This window comes from Helicoverpa armigera, chromosome 18 (assembly GCF_030705265.1).
Source record: "Helicoverpa armigera isolate CAAS_96S chromosome 18, ASM3070526v1, whole genome shotgun sequence".
Taxonomy (NCBI): Eukaryota; Metazoa; Arthropoda; class Insecta; order Lepidoptera; family Noctuidae; genus Helicoverpa; species Helicoverpa armigera.
In genome coordinates this window covers 6,230,063-6,244,328 of record NC_087137.1, presented here as the reverse complement: position 1 = coordinate 6,244,328, position 14,266 = coordinate 6,230,063, and the positions used below count along the sequence as shown (strand labels likewise).

At 40.9% G+C, this 14,266-nt stretch overlaps 1 protein-coding gene, 1 non-coding gene and 1 pseudogene across 2 annotated transcripts in view; all 3 read left to right on the top strand.

Moving 5' to 3' along the window:
• The window catches only part of Rapgap1 (Rap GTPase activating protein 1), a 273,776-nt gene that overhangs the window by 54,074 nt on the left and 205,436 nt on the right, over window positions 1-14,266 (top strand). The gene's annotated exons all lie outside the window — the stretch shown is intronic.
• LOC126054838 (uncharacterized) lies at window positions 4,179-13,218 on the top strand (annotated as a pseudogene).
• LOC126053850 (uncharacterized) lies at window positions 5,135-6,112 on the top strand. Its single transcript, XR_010277378.1, has 2 exons — window positions 5,135-5,203; window positions 5,241-6,112. It is a non-coding gene; the product is annotated as an uncharacterized LOC126053850 (transcript).

Here is a 14,266-nt window from a genome sequence, read left to right as displayed (position 1 = left end):
TAGGAATGTAAATTGCAGGGTCATTTATAAACGACGTCATAGGAATTCTCATCGATGAAAACAATAGGCAAATGAACAGAGAATGGCCTATAAATTAACTGATTTCCCTTATTGAGAAACAATAAAACTTTAACAATACTTCTTAGAAAATAATTTGTAGATTGCGACAAATAGAACGGAAAAGTACCTACAGAAAGAAATAATAAAATGGCTTATCAATTAGGTATACATTTTACACATTTACATTTGCAAAAATACTCGTTCCCAGCAGCATCCGGTAAGACTCGAAACCCACTCCTTCCTAGTTAGGAAAAGGCAGGGCAGACGATGACACGTAATTTTGCTAAAAATAGCTCCTAAATACACCAGGATTTTTCTAAATTTTGCCTCAGTATACCGACGTGGGCATTACCAATTAACACAGGCACGTCTCTAAACAATTAAATGATTAATATCAGCTCAAAGGTACAGCAATTATACCAGCGTCATAACACATCAGAGACATTGGAACTCCGACAATGGCTGATATCTAGTGGAACGTGAGAACGATTATTTCAATCGACTTTTATCTAAACAATAGGTAGAATTGTGAAAAAACAACTAACGACCGGTGTTTTGTTAACAAAACGTTAATGCTACTGTTACTGTATCGCTTGTGTAACTGTCAGATAGGTTCAAACTAATTGTCTTGAGCAAGATATAGGCCGTGCAGATTTTCTTTTCGAAATATCTAATTTTGTTTAAATTAGTTGGTGTCACGATAGCCATACTTAATGGTCATAGTGAACTTTGGACGCAGCATTTCATCAAAACAGAAGTTACTTAACATTGTTACACCTTTTATACGCGGATAAACAAACTATCTTCTTTCTCTATCAGATTGTACAGCGCTTAGATATTTTTACGGGTATTTTTGTAACACCTTAAAGACTTTTAAGACCGTTACCAACATTTGTGACAGACATACAAAGCGACTCCGTTTGCCTTCCAAAGTCCGATTCCGAAACCCCCAAAATTACGGGCCATTTATTTTTATCGTAAACGGAAAAAGAGGAGAGGGTCCAATGTAACTATTGGGTTACATAAAATACACTAGCATAATCTTATAGTCTCAAAAACAGCGAATCTATCGTAACGTTGTCTAGTTCCTGTACCTAAGCCAAGCCGACGACAATAAGTCTGGGAAATAGCCACCAATTCGAACATCGAAGGATAGGAATTGCCTTACATTTGAATTCTCCTTCAAAACCAGACAAAAACAATCTATTAGGCATATTAAAGGCTGTCTTTATAGCAATCTCGTCCCCAGTCCTGGATTTAAGCCAAACGCCATTTGATGGAACAAAGAGCCGCTTATTATTCTCGTAACTTACATTCTCTGGTATTGAAGTAAAATCAATTACAACGGAATCGAAAATAAATGAAATGATTGCAGAATAGTTTGCCTTTGATCCCCGAAATTATGCGTCTGTACTATTTTGGTTATTGATTGCCTGGGGATCTGGTTGTTATTGGAGTTATTGGTAACTATCTATCTGGTTTAAAACAATAGATTCGGTCTTTCCATATGCCTAAAATACCTAAATCATAGGAAAATCGTGTGAGTATACCATCATCATCATCATCATCATCAGCCTATCGCAGTCCACTGCTGGACATAGGCCTCTCCAAGTGCACGCCACTGAGATCGATTTTCGGCTTCTCGCATCCAGCTCCTGCCAGCCGTCTTGCGCAAGTCATCACTCCACCGTGCCTGAGGTCGTCCTACACTACGTTTGCCGAGGCGCGGTCTCCACCCTAGAACTCGTTTACCCCAACGGTTATCGGTTCTTCGGCTAATATGGCCAGCCCACTGCCACTTCAGCTTGCTGATTCGGTAGGCTATGTCGATGACCTTGGTTCTCTGACGGATTACCTCATTTCTGATGCGATCCCTCAGAGAAACGCCGAGCATAGCTCTTTCCATAGCCCGCTGAGCGACTTTAAACTTGTGGACCAGCCGTACCGTCAGTGTCCACGTTTCGGCTCCGTAAGTCATGACAGGTAGGACGCACTGATTGAAGACTTTTGTCTTTAGGCACTGTGGAATCGACGATGTTAGGACTCGACGTAGCTTCCCAAATGCAGCCCAACCCAACTGAATTCTCCTATTCACCTCGTCCTCAAAGTTGTTTCTACCTAACTGCAATGTCTGCCCGAGGTATACATATTTCCGAACAACTTCGAGAACGGCGCCGTGTATTGCAATCGGTTCCGGTAGAACATGTTCATTGAACATGACCTTGGTTTTGTCCAAGTTCATCCGTAGGCCGATGCTTAGAGAAGATTCAGCCAGGTCGTTAAGCATCTGTTGTAGGTCCTGCAGCGTTTCCGCCATGATGACGATATCGTCAGCAAATCTCAAGTGAGAGATGTGTTCGCCATTGATGTTGATGCCGCGTCCTTTCCAGTTCAGCGTCTTGAACATATCCTCCATTGCATTAGTGAACAGTTTCGGAAATAACATCCCCTTGTCTCACTCCTCGATGCAACGGTATGGGCCTTGTTTGCTGATTCTGTACTTGGACGGACATTGTAGCGGCTTTGTAGAGACATCTCATCACTTGGATGTATCGCCAATCTACTTGACAACGCTGCAGGGACTCCAGAACAGACCAGATTTCAACCGAGTCAAAGGCCTTCTCATAGTCCACAAATGCTAGACACAGGGCTGATTATACTCTTCGGTCTTCTGTATAATCTGCCGCACTGTGTGGATGTGGTCTATGGTGCCGTATCCGCTCGAAACCCAGCCTGCTCCGGTGGTTGGAATTCGTCGAGTCTTCGCGCAAGTCAGTTCGTGATCACTCTTGAGAACAGCTTATAGACGTGGCTTAGGAGGAAATGGGTCGATAGTTCTTCAACTGGGTTTTGTCTCCTTTTGAAGAACAGGACGACAACACTCCTACTCCACGCCTCTGGAGTTCTCCTTCAAACAGGACGGCATTAAAAGCTTCTGGAGCTCCCCAGTACGGGCTTACCTCCTGCTTTTAAAAGCTCTGTTGTAATGCCATCCTCGCCAGGGGCTTTTCCATTTTTGAGCTGTCTCAGAGCGATCTCGATTTCGCCACTGCTGACTTCTGGCAGGTCTTCGGTGAAATGGCGTGTTAATGTGGCTCTAGAATCCTCATTTCCGGGATCAGGTCGAGATGCATGCGATGCGTATAACCGGCCATAGAAATTTTCCACTTCCGAAAGGACTGCCGGCACCGAAGAAACGACTTCTCCACTTGTTGTGGTCAGCTTCGTCAAGTGGCTTCTTCCAAGAGATTGTACGAACACCTTTGACCCCGATTCAGCTCAATTGCTCTTTCAATGGCAAGAGTATTGGAGCACCGGAGGTCGCGTCGTACGTGCTTGTTGATCTCTTGGTTTAGAGCCCGCTTAGCTGACGAAGTGACAGGCGGGTTTTCACGTCGTTTCTTCATAAGCCCTAATGTCTCTTCCGAAAGCTTTGATTTCTTGCCCTTACGCTGCATGTTACAGAATCTCGAACCTTCCTCCCTGAGGATCCGAACCACATATTCGTGGTTCTGGTTAACGTCTGTTGTGGTTTCCACGGCGGCAAATCGGTTCTCCAAATTTGACTGGAACGTTTCGGATCCTGTCATGGTTTGGAGCAGTGTTGGTCGGAGCCTGGCCTTCATCAGACGGAAACGTTCGGCCTTGAAGTTGATATTCAGAGAGCCTCGGACAAGTCGGTGATCGCTACCGGTATTAAACCTATTGATCACGGAGACGTCTCTGAATATGTGCTTCTTGTTCGTCATGATGAAGTCAATCTCATTTTTAGTCATAGTGTCGGGGCTTTGCCACGTCCACTTCCTTTGGGGCTGCTTTTTGAAAAAGGAGTTCATCAAAAAGAGCCCCTCGCGTTCGAGGAAGTTGACGAGCATTTGCCCCCTATGATTCCTGCTTCCAAATCCATGGGATCCTACTGCCGATTCGCCGCAAATCTGTACTCCCACTTTAGCGTTAAAGTCCCCCATGACAACGGTGTAATGGGTCTTTGTAGTGAAGTGGAGGGCCCTTGATATATCATCAAACATATCCTCCACTTCATCGTCTGAATGTGTCGAGGTCGGTGCGTACACTTGCACTACCTTGAGGCTATACCTGTCGGTGAGCTTTATGATAAGGTACTGTTATATCGAAATAACCCCTGTTACCAATATAAAATTAAATTGCTGAGTTTCCCATTGCATTGACGTCAATGCAATAGGAAACCGATGTTATTTTAATTAGCGATAATAATATTTCTTCAGTTTTGGATTGGACTTCCGTCGGGCAACTTTCTTTCTATTTTCTTGTGATTCTAATTATTTTTCAATACATTTTTATTTTAGCCAATTAAATAGTTTTTTTTAAAAACCATTTTCCGACCCACTCCGTAACAGTGGTGTCAGAAGTGGGATACCAGTGTTGATATCGCCGTAATCGTTCCACTGGTATTCCATAACGGGTCGTGTGTGTCCTGAAAACTGAAAAAGTTATCGTGTGTGAACTTCACGTTGCCGACGAGATAATCCAGCTCCGGGGTGTCTATATTTTCTCTAAGTGAAATCACACCTCGACAAACTCAGTGTCATCTCCAAAGACGAGTCGCGACAGTAAGCCTTACGAGTGTCCTGCGTAAGCCTGCCGATCGTCCCGAATTTCCAAATTCCATCTCCCAGAGCTCAATATACGCGAGCTCTGTCACCTTGATATCGCCGCAAGGAGCCGGTGATCGCCCTTGCCGCCCTGCCACGCGGAGCTGCCGCGTGGTGCTGCCACGTGTACGCGTTGTGCACGCGCGTGTGCCGTACACCGCCACCCCGCTGTTCCTGACGTTCCTGCTGCTGCTGGCCGCGAGTTATCGCGCCGCAGTCCTCCTGTTCCAGTAATCGTGCTAATTCAGTGCCAGAAAATGCGTATCGAATTCTTCGTGTTCCTGTGTCTGTGAGTAGAACATATTATTTTGCTGTTATCGCTACAATATTCTTAATTCTTATTAGGTATTTTTATTACCTAGGGTATCACATATCGTAACCCTTATTCTATCATAATTATACGTGCTACTCGTCTACCTTTATAGTTTCCTTTCAAGTTCATAATGTCTACGGAAACAGCCGAAAATTCCTCTTCTAAGAAAATGTCGTTGAGCGAACAGTTTCCCATCAAGGTGCTCTGTGATTTTATTAGCGATTTTATTTTATAAGGGAGAGCGCGAAACTCTTACCGCCTTTCTCACCAACTGCCAAAATGCCTTAGATTTAGCATCACCAAGTCAAATAGTTTTATTAAATAAATATATTCTATCACGCCTTGAAGGTAAAGCTCAGATTGCGTGCTCTAATAAAATATTTTCGGATTTTAATCAGTTGAAATGTTTTCTTAAGCAAAATTTCGGTGAGAGGAAGCATTATAATCATTTGTTGCTAGACTTACAATCGTGCAGGCAAACAACAAACGAAACTGTTGCGCAATTTGCCCTGCGTGTAGAAAGATGCCTCACCGATCTTCAATCAGAAATTTATAATTCTGAATCCCTAAAGAAGGACATATCCGGTCGCATCGCTATGACCGAAGATTTGGCATTATTTACTTTTAGTTTAGGATTAAATCCACGACTGAGTAATAATGTCAGATGTAGAAACCCAAAATCACTTAATGATGCTATCAACGTGGCTCTCGAGGAGGAAAAGATACAAAACCTCCTGTATAAAACATCTATTAAACCTAAATGTAGGATCTGTGGTAAACCCGGGCACTCGGATGCTGAATGCCGGGAGAAACAAAAGCGCACAGGTCCACCATTTACTCCTTCGGGGCCTCAACCATCAACATCATTTTATAACTCGGGGTCTCAACTTTTCTGCAAATATTGCAAAAACAGAGGTCACGATATTACTCAATGCCGCAAAGAAAATATAATAGCGAACGGCGTAATACGTTTAATTCCGAGAATCGCGACCGTCCAGCTGCGATGCATCATGTTACATTCGAGCCGCCGATATCATCGGCGCCGTCACCGACACCTTATTATGTTCCTTGTGAGAACGGCGACGACCCTGAAAACTCTTTAAACTAACACCACGGATTACGAAAATGTGCCGTCGTTATCCGGATAATTTAGGCACTCGTACCTTTATAAATAAATCGCATAAAAACGATATCTCATCTCAACACGCTCTCTCGAGAGTCCCTGAATCGTTGAGTCAAAAACATATTTCATCTCAGCATGCTCCAAAGAGAGTCCCTGTTTCGCTGAGTCATTCTACTATTTCATCTCGACATGCTCCTCCGAGAGTCCCTGTTTCGTCGAGTCCAAATTCTATTTCATCTCAGCATGCTCCAAAGAGAGTCCCTGTTTCGCTGAGTCGTTCTGATATTTCATCTCGACATGCTCCTCCGCGAGTCCCTGTTTCGTCGAGTCCAAATCCTATTTCATCTCAGCACGCTCCAAAGAGAGTCCCTGTTTCGCTGAGTCGTTACACTGTTTCATCTCAACACACTCTTCCAAGAGCCTCTGAATCGTTGAGTCTAAAGCCAAATTCATCTCAGCACGCTCCAAAAGGAGTCCCTGTTTCGCTGAGTCAAAACTCTGTCTCATCTCGACACATTCCACAGAGAACCGCTGTTTCGTCGAGTCAAAATACCATTTCATCTCAACAAGCTCCTATTAGAGCCCTGTATCGTTGAGTCCAAAATTTCCTTCTCATAATGAGTCCGCTATGCCGCATTATCCTAAAGAGGAAATTAAAATCAATCCCGAAATTCCTGTCTACGAGGTATCTTCATACTCTAAAAAGGTGTCATTGCCTCACGTATATGTGAGTACTTCTCTTTCCATTCATCCGTTGCGCCTTCTTATCGACACGGGAGCGAGTATTAGTTTGGTCAAACTGTCAAGTTTAACTAAAGCGCCTGAGCTATCTCGTGAAATAGCTAAGATAAAAGGTTTTAATAATGTTAGCACCTATTCAGAAACTTTAGGCACGTGTCAGATATATTTTACATTGAATAATAATCGCCACGAGTTTAAGTTCCATGTAGTTGACGATAACATTAACCTAGAGTATGACGGTATCATTGGCAGCGACTTTTTAAATCATTTCAAAGCCAATATTGACTATACCTCACAATCAGTTCATATATGCGGACAGAGCCTGGACATAAACTATATTCAACCGACTTACGTCATTCCCGCACGTTCCGAAGCGGTCATCGAATGCGCAGTATCTAATTACTCACCTGAACATTATAAAAATAATGAGGGCCTATTATTAGATCATTCTATAAGCGAAGGCATTTATATCGCAAATTGTCTTGTTACTATAAAGCCTAATAAAAGGATTAACGTAACCGTTTTAAATACTACTAACTCTGATATCCAAGTTCGAGACTTTAAAGTCCAGTTAACGCCTCTTGAATATGATACGGCCACAGATATAAACGAATCCGTCAATGCTTTATCCTATTCAGAATCTGACAGACCTCAAAAGGTATTGAATCTAATACGTTGTTCTCATCTAAACTCCGAAGAAAAGGAGGCACTGCTAGAATGTTGTTCTGAGTACACAGATATTTTCCATTTAGAGGGCGAACCTCTATCATTTACGAACGCGATCGAGCACTCTATAGATTCGGGTGATTCAGCCCCTATTCACGTAAAGTCGTACCGTTTTCCTGAGTGCCACAAGGAAGAAGTGGACTCACAAATCCGCAAGATGCTCGATCAAAATATTATACGTCCGTCAACGTCACCTTGGAGCGCCCCTGTTTGGGTAGTTCCCAAGAAGATGGACGCTTCAGGTAAAAAGAAATGGCGTATAGTAATAGACTATCGCCGTCTGAATGACGTCACTGTCTCTGAGAGTTACCCTTTGCCGCTTATTACTGATATATTAGATCAGTTAGGCCACTCAAAATATTTCAGTACATTAGATCTCTCCAGTGGCTTTCATCAGATCAGAATGAACTCCCAAGATGCACAAAAAACGGGGTTCTCAATAAACACTAATTCTAGCAGTACAGGGCATTACGAATTCTTGCGGATGCCTTTTGGGCTTAAAAACGCCCCTTCGACCTTCCAGAAATTAATGAACACTGTCCTTTCTGGTCTCCAAGGTCTCCATGCATATGTTTATCTTGATGACGTCATAATCTATAGTAGTAACTTGACATCTCATATGGACAAAATCAGGTTAGTCTTTGACCGCATCCGAAAGTTCAATTTAAAACTCCAACCTGACAAGTGTGAGTTTTTGCGACGCGAAGTCGCTTATCTTGGGCATATAATCACCGATAAAGGTGTATGTCCAAATCCCGAAAAGGTCAAGGCCGTTTCTCAATTCCCTACTCCTAAGAATCCAAAGGATATAAAATCGTTTCTAGGGCTAGTCGGCTACTATCGTCGTTTTATTAATAACTTCTCCAAGATCACTAAACCACTGACTGCCCTACTGAAAAAAGATGCCACATTTCAATGGTCGAACAGCCAAGAACAAGCGTTCACCACCCTCAAGGATAAATTAACTTCGGCGCCTCTGCTTCAGTATCCTGATTTTACACAACCCTTTCTTTTAACAACTGATGCCTCTAATTATGCGATAGGTGCTGTACTATCTCAGGGCGCAATCGGGTCTGACAAACCCGTCTCGTACGCTTCGCGCACCCTTAATAAAGCCGAGGGCAACTATTCGACTATCGAAAAGGAGCTCCTAGCAATCTTGTTTGGCGTGAAAACATTCCGCCCTTATTTGTATGGCCGCAAATTTAAGATAATTACTGACCACAAACCTCTAGTGTGGCTTTTCAATGTCAAAGATCCAGGATCTAGACTCGTTAGATGGCGTCTTAAACTCGAAGAGTACGATTATGAAATCGTTTATAAAAAGGGTAAATTAAATGCAAACGCCGACGCTTTATCGCGTTTCCCCGTAAATGTATTACAGGATAACGAAGGCTCCGATTCAGTTATCTGCAATCCATCGACTTCTAACAACGAGGAAGACGCACGTAATTCACCATCTATATCAGAAACTTACGAGCAGTTTCTTAAAATTATAAAACAGCCTGACGTGTCATTCGACACCGTTATCCAGGAACATAACGAGTCATTGATGAAAGCAAAGTGTAAGCTTATTGCTTATCCGACGTCCATTGACTTAGATGAATCCGTGCCATATTGCAAGGATATCATGGACGCCTCCACTAGTGAACCTAAAATTTGCGACATAGAACGCGAATTAAATACTTACTATTCCACATCTAATGATAATCATTTATTTACACATTTATTTCTAAAACTTAACCACTATGATGAAATGAGTTACAAGGACATATTTAACCTCCTTCGTGATTATAGAGAAATGATAAAGTATTGGTATATGGAAGAAAAAGAATTCGCTATATCAGACTTTACAGATCCTTACACAAGATTATCTTACACAAAACTTTATAATATTTTATCATTTCTATTTCATAACACTAATATAAAAGTAAACATCTATCGTAATTCTATACGTTATCCGACCCCTGACGAGGTCAAAAGCATTCTTAGAGATAATCATGATTCACCACTAGCTGGCCACCCGGGTATATCGCGCATGTTTGATAGAATCAAAACCCAATTCTGGTGGAAAAACATGCGGCAAGACATCGAGGATTATGTGAAAAATTGCCGCTCTTGCCAAATAAATAAACCTCTAAGACAAACGAATAAGGCCCCTATGATTATAACATCTACAGCATCTCGGCCTAACGAAAAACTTTATCTCGATTTAGTCGGTCCGCTTCCTGAAACACATGAACACAAATATAAGTTCTTACTTACCTTACAAGATGACTTGACTAAATTTTCTCAGGCTTATCCTATGCAATCTTGTTCCGCTGAAGAAACAGCGAAATCTTTAGTTCTATTCATATCCCATATGGGGATTCCTAAATTAATAATATCCGATCAAGGCACCAATTTCTGCTCTGATGTCTTCAAACAACTTGAGAAGTTGTTCAGCATCAAACATGTGTTCGCATCTCCTTACCACCCTCAGACATGTGGTAGCCTTGAACGAAGTCATTCTACTCTAAAGGAATACCTTAGATCATATATCGGTGAGAACCAACATACCTGGGACCTCTATGTTCCTAGTGCTATGATAGCATATAATTCAAATATACATAGTACCACAGGTTACTCACCCCTGGAATTGCTTTTCGGGTTCAAACCCTACTTACCTTCAAGCATCGATACTCTTGATACAAACACCTATACGGATTACATCCGAGCCCTTAATCACCGACTATACTACAGTCGTCAGAAGGCTCTCCAAAATATTCAATCCTCAAAAGAGAAATCAAAAACTTATTATGATTCTCGTACGAAACCATTGTCCTATAAAACAGGAGACATGGTATATGTCCGTTGCCATCACAAGCAAAATAAGGCCTTATCCCCTGTGTGGAAAGGCCCTTTCAAAATAATAAAACTGAATGGCAACCATTCTGTTACGCTGCTTATTAATCGTAAACACGTACGTCACCACTACGACGAAATCAAGCCGGCCAGTGACGCAACAGTAGTAACGTAATACATGAGCGTTTCATTGTTATTTCAGATCGACGCTGTCATCGCCGATCACATGCGAATACGTTTCTTCTATCGTCAGCAGTCCTGGCGTCTACTTTGATAAGCTTCTAGACATTAAGTTTACTAATAGTGATTGGAATGTTATAGCATATGTTGATATAGGTCATGTACAACCTAATTTAGATAAGGTCGAATTTTTATTTGAAAAGCTCAATGTATTCTGCAACTCGTTAGCTTCTTCTAAGATACAGTCCGACTGTATCAATTCGTTGTCCGCTCTAAAAAATCGTCATATTCTTAACGTTAGTAAGTTTTCTTCCGTATCTTATTTATTGGTCGACGAAAACCCCATATGCGTTTTAAAAGAGGTCTCATGGACTTCGGTGGCTCTCCTTAAAACTATTTTGGCACTTTGGATTCTGAAGACGCGGTGAGATTTTCGAAAGCCATAGACGAAGTACAAACTGATGAGAAACGTCTCGCTCATCTCATGAAAGATAACATTCATGTAATTAAGTCGACCATATCATATTTCAATAACACGATATCTAAGGTCAACGAAAACGAAAACCACATTTTAAGGAACATGGAAACAATCCATAAAATACTAGAAACTGTTGTGAATAGTAACAACAAGCTAGAAATTAAATCTGAATTAAGTTCCTTATTAAATTCATTAGAGTCTATTATAATGACTTTGTCTTTTGATATCGAAGATATTAACAATGCCATTCTATTCGCAAAACTCAACGTGTTGCATCCCACTGTACTCAGTCCACACCAATTGTACAGTGAGTTAGATAAGCATAGGAATAATCTCCTAGCCATTATGAACTTCCCGTTCCTTTAACGCTACAAAATATACACAATCTTATTGACATTTCACAACTTGTGTGCTTTTTCCATTTAAATAAGGTAATTATTGTTGTCAAGATCCCTCTCGTATTACCTCAGGTGTATGACCTGTATAGGATCATTCCCTACCTGTTCCCTACGATATGTTGAAACCAGATACCTACGTTCTTATCGAGCCAACTAGCTCATATGTAGCAATCACAGCTGATCGCATGTTTTATTCACTTATCGCAGACATAGACAAGTGCAAGTTAATAAGTGATAAGTGTTACGTGTGTGTGTTAACTAATGTGTTTTCAGCAATCGCTAACCCTACGTGTGAAACGATTCTCTTAAGTGATGTGATTAGCAAACTTCCTGACATTTGTGTTACAAAACTTATTCACGGTTCAATTGATCTATTTCATAAGTTAACTTTAAATCGTTGGATTTTTGTACAATCTGAACCTGGCAAGTGTCATGTAACTTGTAATGATAAAGACATAAGTTCTGACGTTATTTTGTTTGGTACTGGTATCTTGTCTTTGCCTAGAAACTGTAAGGCTTTTTACAAGACGTTGCAATTCGCCGCTGTTGGCGAAACAGTTATTGGAAATGTAACCAATAAAATATCAAATTTCAACATCTTACAAGATGATTGTTGTGAGCGATCTAAGTTAAATAAAACTCTAGAACGATTACCTTACTCAAAGTTAAATAACTTAGATAATCTTGATTCTCTGCTGCAAGCCAGTATTCACTTGAACTCTTTTGAAGAAGAGATCAATAAGATAGAAAATCCATCTCATTTTCAAATGTATAGCACTCACTATTTGTCTTTTAGTTTATGCATCTCGATGTTAACCTTATTTTACATTTTATATAAGAGTCGTAGGTTACTTTGTCGTACTAATGCCCCATGTTGCATTCAAATATTTAACCAATGTCATAACACAAAAAATAACTCGGTTCCAACCTCTCAAACTGTATTTCATGGTGATACAATAGCACCCGTCAATAAGGACGAGTCAGAGTCTATAGAGGACTTACGAGTGACGCCAACCCCTATTAAAAGGAATATTCTGTTTGGCAAGACTCATGATAATTAATTTGTAATGAATGCACATGGTTTGTAATTAAGTAATAATTTTCTTTCTTTTCATATTGTCATCTTGATTTATCTAGATTTTAATAATTGCTCTTATTAATCAATAATGTTTAATTGTTTAAATACTTTTATTGTTAACTCTAATCTCGATTTCCTTGCATCCTAAATAATGATAAATGTAGTTAATAATTATTATTTTTGAGTAACTTTTCTATCCTTAACAGTTGTATTGATGTCTTTTGAAATTAGTTGTTATTTTTGGTGTTTTAAATATGTTTCTTTTGTTTATTGTAATGTCCGACGTAAATCCACTTAAGCATACGCGATTTAGCATACATGATTTAGCATACATCAATCCTGACATCTCTCATCACTTTGAGATGTGATGATCGATCTTAACGGGGGGGTTGTTATATCGAAATAACCCCTGTTACCAATATAAAATTAAATTGCTGAGTTTCCCATTGCATTGACGTCAATGCAATAGGAAACCGATGTTATTTTAATTAGCGATAATAATATTTCTTCAGTTTTGGATTGGACTTCCGTCGGGCAACTTTCTTTCTATTTTCTTGTGATTCTAATTATTTTTCAATACATTTTTATTTTAGCCAATTAAATAGTTTTTTTTAAAAACCATTTTCCGACCCACTCCGTAACAGTACGCTACCCTGTTCGACACACTAGACACCTCCACAACGTTATCAGCTAGGGACTTATTAACCAGAAACCCAACGCCACCTTGGGATTGTTGGTCTCCCTCTCGGAAGTACATTAGGTGACCTGATTCGAGGGTTATGGTGTCCTCCCCCTCTCTTCGAACTTCACATAACCCTAATATGTGCCACCTAATCTTCCCAAGTTCCACCTCGAGTTGCGCCAGATGCGAGTCAAGCCGTAGCGTGCGGCCGTTGTACGTCGCCAGAGTCAGTTTTGTTTGGTGGAATCCCGTAACCCGGAGATTCTTCGCACCCCCTGCCCCGCCGTAACCACGGACGCCACCGTGACCGGGAATAGCGGGACTGCCGGGAACTAGGGGCCGTGGCTTTTTTGTGCTGCTCATGGAGGTATTTAGCCTACTGCTATCACGCTGGCCAGACGGGTTGATAGAGGGTTTTTTTTCGAGTTTTCCTTCTCTCGCACTGGTGTTCGGTGCAATTGTCTCCATTAGTCGACTTCTACGACACCCACTGGAAGAAGGGGTAGCGACATATGTATTCTTAAGCCGTCGTTACACGGCATGTGAGTATACCACGAGATATAAATAATCCTAAAAGGGATTTATAAATACAATAGGTATAAAAAAAATATATTTGGATACCTAAAAAATTAAGAAATCTTCAATCAAAACAATGAACTCATCAATCCAAGCAACCAAAATACTTACCTCAGCTTGTCCCCAACAGTGACAAGGGCGAACGCGTTCCGAATCATCAAACCATCATTCAAACCATCATTTCACTACCAAATCACAGTTCTCACCTCGAAAACAAATGAACCTATAATGATGAAGGCCACTATCCCTGACACTGAATAGGTTCTCGGAATACTCGGAACCTGGTCACTTTCTATCGAAATATTTAACACGTCATGAACACGCTTCTAGAATATTCATTGAAAACAATGGCGGCCTTTGACTATAATTTTAGGAGCAGTGCGCCGCTGTGTTGACAACCATTGTCATTATTTAGTGTATTGCGTTGATAGAATAT